Raw genomic sequence first — 8,419 nt, 5'->3', positions numbered from 1 at the left:
ACAGGCACGGTACAGGTCTCCAGGGCCCATAGGCTGTTGGAAACAGCAGCATGTATCACGATGCAAACAGCAAGACGAATTACCCACCCATTAAACAAGAAGCAAAGAGCGTGGTGCTCTCCGGGCCGTGCGTTGTCACTGCCTATTGTTGTCGTGGGGTATCCTGTCATCCTTTCCACACTGACCCTGATGTATCTCTTTCACCCCGAGCCGTGCATTGGCAGTAGTGTGAGTCAGCATTGCCCCCCAGGTCCCCTCCATCCCTCTCAGCACCCACTGTATGCTAGGAAAACCAGAAATCTTACTGGAGGACAGGAAGCTTTTGCTAACACCCTATTTAATGCACTTTTATTTTTTTTTTTTTTCCTAATAGCAACTGAGGAGTCGAGGGGAAAAGCAAGAATTGCAGGAATTGCTCATTCCATTTCCTGTGGTTTCATAATTTTGCTGCTTACCAATTTTGAATTTCACGAAGCTTGTGGTTTCCCAACAGCCTTCATCTGTGGGGAGGATATATTTCAGTAGCAAACTGAACTGACACAAAATTCCCAATGAAAATAATATGACAGCAATTGGCATTCTGAACTATGCGAGAGAGAAACACAAATACCCCACTGGCTGAGCGGCCCAGGCGAGGAAGCAAAGCACAACGTCCCAATGTCAGCAGGTCGCTTCCAAGCTGTCACAAACGGGGATCACCGCAGGTCCTCCATCTCCATCCATGTGCAGAGTGCAGCCAAGTGTGGGCTGGGGGCTGCACGACTGAGCTCTGGCTCTTGTGAGTGGAAAACGCCAATTGCATGTTGGAAAAGCATGGTGTGTTCCTCCTGCCTGCGGGTACTGGCAGGAGGCAGGTTGCAGTGGGTGGCAGGAAGGAAGCGGAGGGGGCTTTGGTGAGGTTTTCATCTGGAAAAATCAGAGGTTTTGCACGTGGCCCCCACTGGCTGCGTTCCTGTGCCCCCAAGCTTGGTGCATCACCCTGTGCAGCACATGGGGCCGGGCTGCTCCGCATCACGGGGGCTGAAAGGAAAGGAGAGTGGGAAAGGGAAGAACATCCTGCTGGTTAAACAGTTGAGCAGGAGCACACTGTGATGGTGCTTTGCATCTGCGTGAGCATGGGCAGGGACATTGCTGCTGCACCTGGTTGGAGATGCTCTGTGCTGGGAGCATGGCAGCAGGTGGGGAATCATCCTGGGACCCTCCTGGGAGCTCAGCAGAGCTCCTGGACCAGAATGAGTCCCACTTCCCCCAGTGGGTCAGGTCTGCAATGAAAGGGCCCCACTGTGATGCCTCCCACTCTCGAGGTGAGCCTTGTGCAGGCACACAGCGCCGGGACAGCACTGAGCTCTGTTTCTGAGCATCTACTGGAACACTTCATGGATCGCCGTTGATTAGATACAGTAATAGCTGCTAACATCCTCTTCTGGAAACTGCTGGGGGTTTCGCTTGTGTTTATTGAAAATAAACTCTCAGAGGTGAAGAGGAGCCTGTTGGTGACATGAACTCACAGCACAGAAAATACATTTGTGAGCTCAGAATTTATAGCCTGCCTCCATAAAGCTGTCCAGAATCTGCGGATCTTTGCTTTAGATACTCATGTTAAAATAATTTTCATTCTGTTAAATGAAAAGTGCTTTAAGTTTGGCAGGCCTGTGCTGCTCATGCTCTCACCACTTCATAAATAATACTTTATAATAACAGCTGAGAATAAAACAAAAAAAAAAAAAAAGAAAGAAAGAAAGAAAAAGGAGAGGGGGCTGATGTCCACTCCAAGCCCTCTGTGTTGGCTGTAAATACCTCTTGCTATGATGTCAGCGTCGCTCTGACAGCATATCTGCCCAAATCACTACCACATGTGCAGCCAGGGGATGTGCTTTACCTGGACTTTCCACTGATTGAGTAATGCAGCTCGGAATCCTGGCAGCACCCTGGCCTGGCTCATGGGTTTGGGCTCCTCTGTGTTTTCCTGTTCATCAGTTACTAATATTGGCCAACGCCATCTCATTGAATTGTCCTCTTTCTGCTCTCCCAACACTTTCATCCTCTAAATAAACATTGCTTCACACTTTCCTGAGTGCCTTAGATATGTTTTAATTCAAAACATGCAGTCACAGGAAAGGGAAGAGATGAACTCTTCATCTGGACACAAACCTGAGCCCACGTAAGGACAAAGTAAAATAGTCCCACCTCTACGAGTGCCAAGAAACAAACTCCTCCTTGCTGCAAGAAATGCATCCAAAATTCAGAGGCTTTGCCACAAATTCACATGGCCTGAGCCACCTCGCTCCTGCCCTATGGGCTGCAGCTTGGGAAGGCTGGGGATTCTTGCTCCATATACCTATGGGCCAGCATCCTCCCATCTTCCCAAAATGCTCCAGGAGGTGCAAAAAGACACAAGGGAAGCTGCAGCCTCCCTGTATTCCCCCCAGCCCTGCCACGTGCCCTGGCTCCCACTGGCAGCAGCTTGCTGCTCCTACAGCAGCACAGGGCTTTTAGGTCCAACAGTGCTTCTGATGACCCTTGAAAATTGTTTACCAGCCCTCGAAGGGGCTGAATTAATGAAATCTGCCCGGATTTCACTTGGGTGTGACTGAGAGCAGGGAGGAACCCATCGGTCACCCTGCAGAGGAGCCTGTGGGCTGAACGTGATCCCTTCACTCTTTGGATGCCTTCAAGAGGGTTTTTTCTCCCTGCATGGCTTTGTACCCATGATTTTAATTAGTCTGCTCTGTGAAGTGGTTTGGGGATGCAGCTTGAATGAAAGGCACAGTAAAAAAAGAGCACAGTTTGGTACTAAATAGCAGGAGGACGTGTCCACATGTGGCAGCTGTTAGTCACATTGCTGAGCCATTGTCTGGGAGGGCTTGGTCGCGCACTGCCTGGCTCTGAGAACAGGAGGGGACAGGGAATGGCTTGGAAATGGAGCAGGAGCTGAGAAATACGTGCATAAAAACCCTCTGCTAACGTGTAAATGCAGCAAAGCATTTCTAGCACATACTTTCCTGGAAGCACTCTGCCGTCCCTTCACATCCCAGCAGAGATGATGCTCTAGGTCTGCAAACTCCAGCTGGGTTTCTGCAGCAATACTGCGGGTGTTTCCCAGGGCAGGGGTACCGGGGGGATGCTCGGGGCAGTCTGACCCCAACTACAGCTGCTTTATCCCACCCAGCCACATCCTTTGTGTTAGCAGGAGGGAGATCTCTGAGGATTTGGCTCACAGCAGACAATGATGCCATGAACACAGAGTTCCTCTCTGTGCCAACTCGTCTAACCTAATAAAAGGGGGAAATTTCCACTGACCCCAGGGGAGCTGGATGGTTGAGACAGAAAAAGAGGTGGAAAATTATTTATGACAGTGTAATTGCATTTGAGACAATTTGTGTCCAGCCAAGATTCCACAAGAAATTTAGGAAAGAACAACTTTAGGTCAAGCTGATTTTTTGTCCTGTGTGTGGAGGGGCAGATTTCCCCTGTGAAAATTGAACTTTGTAACCATGTAGGGACTCATAATCAAAATTAATGTGGAAAATAAATTGCTGGCTGGCATCCCTGACAGCAATGGACACTCACTTAACTCTGCTGTCCTGAGACTGCTGCACGTCCCAGCCTACCCGGCCCCGCAGAGATGACATTTTCCTTTGGTCCCTTTAAAATCTTGTTTTATTGTCCCTGGGGCAGGAGGGAGGAACAAAAGGATACCAGCACTTGGAGCAGGGTGGCTGGAGCTGTGTAATGCTGGCTGGGACAGGAGGGGTCAGCTTGCAGCCCTGTCTGGGGGCAAAGCGTCACTGCTCTGGGCTGCCTGCATGGCACTGTGGTGAGTGGTGCAGTGTGAGTGCAGTGTGGATGCAGCATGGGTGCACAGGACACAGCTGATCCCAACTACTTCTTCCTGACCGTGCTGCAATGCTGCTTGGTTTCTTTATCATGGTGCTCCCCAGGCAATGCTCAGAACTTTATTTTGTTTGACACACTGATGGAGATGTGCTTCTCCTTAGTTCCAGCTGCATTCTCAGTTCCAGTCTTTAAGAGTGTCATATTTTCAAGCATTTTTCTTCCTTTTCCAAGGAATCTGGACACCTCATCTTTTCTCAGATAAAGGTGAGAGCCTCCCTCTATCTGATGCTTTCAATTGAGTCCAAAAGTTGGAGCTTTAAGGAAAAAAAAATTTGCAAAAATTTCATAGACTCACAAAGGTTGGAAAAGACCTCTAAGATGAAACCCAGCCACCAACCTATCCCCACCATGCCCCCAAAATTGCATCTTTGTAAGGACAAAGGCTGTTTGCTCTCCCTCCCAACTCAAGAGTGACAATGCAGGGAGAGGCCCAGGCCACGCTCAGGGATGCAGTGCACAGGCACTGGAGATGCTGTACCCACAAAAAAAAGAGGTTACAAGGATTTGACCCAAGGATTTCAACCTGGCTCCATTAAAGAATGCGCTGCTAATTCCGGTGGTTAATTTGATGATGTATCATTTCCCTCCGTTGTTTGGTTCAAAAGATGAAGACTAAACGTTGATGTTAAAATTGCCCAGATTTCAGATATCACCCTTGGGAAAGCTTCAATCTCATCTTTTGTTTTCGTTTCTTCTTCTTCTTTTTTTTTTTTTTTTTTTTTTTTGCAGGTCCACAAATGTGTTTGTTTTAATAACGCAGCTGCAGGACAGATTAAAAAAAGCAAGTATCACTGGCATTTAATATCTCTAATCCAGCAGTAAGACAAGCCTGCCGACTGTTTGCTTAATGTTTAACATCCCTTTCTGATTAAGAAAAAGGTTTGAAGTGATTATAGTTTATTTACAACAAAAGTGGTCTTAAATGAGAGTTAATTCCTCCCCCTCCTCCCTCGTCGGGCCCTTTGCCAGTTGCCATGTGTCTGCTCAGCTCCCTTTAGAAGAGCATCCGCAGAAGCCAGGGCAGGTGTTCCCACTGAGAAGGGCTTCTCCCCAAGCAGTGCCCACCCGGGGGTCCCAGCTCCCCCCACACACCCCACGTGCCTGTGTGTACAAAGGGAAACGCTGCAGCTGAATAAAAATAATTGAACAGTAAAAATCCAGAGGAGCAGAATCTGAGGCTGATTTCTCACCCCACACTTTGGACTGCCTGACATCACCCAGCTCTGCAGGAACAGCAGCTCCCACCCAGGGGTGAAATAAGAGAATTGTCCCAAACTGTAATGGCACCTCCTGGGGGCAAGGTGCGGAGTCCCTCTGCTGCTGGATGCTTTGCAGCCTCCAGCCAGCTCGGAGTGAGAAGGCAATGCTATGAGGAAGAGGATGCAGGAAGGCAGCACAGGGATGCTTTCCTCCCCAAAGGGCATGTGGGGATCTCTGCTGGGAATCTGCTGCTTTGGGGACAATCTGCAGAGCAGAGGGGTCAGGGCAGGGAACAGTGGCACTGCCTGCGGGTTGCAGCTCTGCACAAGAGCAGCTGGAGACCTTTGCTGTCCTGCTCAGATAACGCATCATCCTGGGCACCGAGAGCCATCTGTGCCACTTGCAAGGCATGAACTCTCTGTTAATTGGAAGTAATTTTCCTATAAAAATATAAAATTGCTTCTGCAAACAAAACGTTGGGCACGCGCTGCACGCTGACGTGGTGAAATGCTGTGAGGTGTCAGGAGCTGCAGGCAAAGCTCTGCTCTGGACAGGGCTGCACTTCCCAGCAGTGTGGGCAGCTCAGTGCACACAATACAGCTGGTAGGAGCCCGAGGGGAGGCTCGCTGACATTGCCCATATTACTACCTACGGGATCAATGGAGGCCCCAGCTCTCACCGGCAGGGAGTGCAAGAAAGAAAGGCACAAAAGCTGTGGAGAGTGAATAAACTCAATTAGATCGCTGTAATTGCAACAAGAATTAGTGTGGGGGTCGGGCACATGTGCCGTCTTGGAGCAGTAATTAAAAGTGCAGTGTTTGCCATGCAGGGGAGGTGGCCTGCTGGGACCCAGCAGTGCCCTTTGAAAAGCTCCACGACAGAGCTTCGGGGCTGGATAAATACAAATGTCAGTGCCTCGCAGCCCATGGGGGGACTCTCAATCCATAGCCCAGTGGGAGAATCCCCTGCTTTACATTCCCAACAGTTGGGCTAATTTCAGAGTCAGGCTTTGATGTGCTTTGGGGAGCCCTGTGTGCTACACACTTTCCCAGCAAGGCACCCCCTCCCTTTCTCAAATGCTTTATTAATTTTCTCCTGTGGTTTTTTTTATCCTCCCTTTCTCTTGGGCCTGCCTGCAACTTCTCTTTTGTGCTCAAACAGCGGGGCTCGTAGCTGAGAATTTATATCATTCTGAAATATATATAAAGAGGGGATAAAAGAAAAGATGTAGGAACCTGCAGAGATTTCTGCAATTATCCGCCCTGGGAGCCGGGGTCGTCTTCCTCCTGCAGCTCACCATGCAGCCTTCCCTTGTTCTCCCTCATCTCCTTCATCAGAAGGGAGCTGAGGCTGGCTGGTACCCAGGAGACAGCAATGGTTAGAGCCTCAGGACAGTCGTGCAGTGGGCAGGAAGGTGCAGCCAGGCTATCCACAAAAAAAAAAAACCCAACAACTGCACCAGGGAGCATCGCACAGCTGTTCAAGGACAGGAGAGGGGCAGGAGGAAGTGTGACCCTTAGGGCTGCTCTGCTGGCAAGTGCACATACGGTGGCCATCCCCAAGGGGAGCAGAGCCAGCAGGGTGGGTGCAGCATCCTTAGGCTGCTGACAGTGCAGGTAGTGGGCATTCAGGGAGCAGCACTGCTGGTGTGCACCTCCCCGTGCATCAAAACAGTGCGTGCCCAACACTGCACCCTGCCCACACCAGTGGGCTGTGCTCCTCACCCCATCGCTGGTGCTTTCCAGGAGCAGCTCATGCACAGAAAGTGCTACAGCCTCACAATGCTCGACCGATCTGGGGCTGAAGCCCCCTGGCATGCCCCAGCCCTCTCCCTTCTCTCCCCCGCATCCCACCCCGCTGCTGGGCAATGGCGATATCCGCATGCCGCAGCAAGCAGCCCAGTGCTGCTCGGCTCTTTCTAAGCTGGCATCCAGCTCCTTTCCTGTTTCTTATTATCAACTGAATTTGGCATGGAGGGGATTCTCTCCCCACATCCCGTTGGCACACAAAAGGCTCAAAAACCAGCAAAACCATTGTTTGTACTTGAAGGGCGGGGACCAGAGTGAAAAGAACAGCATGTTTTAGAGCCCAGAGCTAGGAACCATTAGAGCATCTGGAACAGTTAGTGGGACAGGGGCGTTACAATTAAATAAAAATGGGTGATTACAGAGCTGTTCTCTCGTTCTGACATACACAAGGGAAGCAGCGGCACATGCCTGAGCATGCAGTTAAGGGGATTCCTCTCCTACAGACCCGGAATAAATAGGGTTTTCATCAGGGAAGTTTGAGGTCGGTATGAGTGCCTTGTGAGGGATGGAGGACCGCTGCTTCCTATTGCCAGGACACCACGCAGAGGCGTTTCTCACCGCAGGAGATGAGCGGGTGCAGGGAAAGGAGCCATGTTCCTCACAGCAGGGGCCCCAAGCAGCACGTGGGAGCAGTGCTTTGCGGCTGCCATGCTCCCCAACCCCTCAGAGAGCACGGGGTGCTCTGCTCGGCTGTCAGCTTGCAGCTGGGATGGAGCTTCCCCACCAGAACTTTAGCTTTCTCTTTTAACAAGTCCCTTAGGAGTGCTCATGCCCAGTCTCTCCAGTTCCTGCTATTCAGAGGAAACTGGCAGGACTGGACAGCTCAGCTTTCACAAAGATATACATGTCCTGCAGAAAGAAATCCTACTGTTTGAGGACCTCAGCCCCGTCCCTTAAAATATGCTGTTTTCATTAAAGCGGTGAAATCGGATTTCAAAAAAAAAAAAAAAAAAAACAACCAACAAAAAAACACCAGGATTTGGATAGTGGCCCTTGATTTGGGCCTGATGAACAAGATCCAGAAGCAAAACAAAGGCTGTTTCCACAATGGTTGGAGGGAAAGGGAATCGGTCCAATTGCAAAACTTGGATCCTGGCACCGAGGGAGTCTTTGTGTGCAAGACCTGTGGCAATGGATGGCAATGACTTTGGGAAATTCAATACTCACCCAGCTCATAAACAGAAAGCAAGGAAAATAAACTTGGGCAGATGGGAGGAAGCAGAGAGCCAAAGCCGTGGATTTCTGCTAGGTTGGATGTGGGCCACTCCGTCCCGGGCAGTGGGACGGGGCTGCAGAACTCTGAATGGGGCTGCAGCCACAGTGAGCTGCTATGGGGGGAAACAGCCATCCCCCATCGCAGGGTGGACTGGGGATAGTGCTCACAGCCAAGGGATGGCCATGGCTCAGCCCCCACAGTGCTGATGCCGATGCTGGTGCCCAGCAGTAGCCCTGGGGCACGGTGCATAGCGTCATGCCACTTGTGCTGCTTCATGTCAGAGCAGCAGCTCTCGGCT

Source organism: Meleagris gallopavo, chromosome 25 (assembly GCF_905368555.1).
Source record: "Meleagris gallopavo chromosome 25, MGAL_WU_HG_1.1, whole genome shotgun sequence".
NCBI classification, from domain to species: domain Eukaryota; kingdom Metazoa; phylum Chordata; class Aves; order Galliformes; family Phasianidae; genus Meleagris; species Meleagris gallopavo.
Note: the sequence above shows the minus strand (reverse complement) of the source record.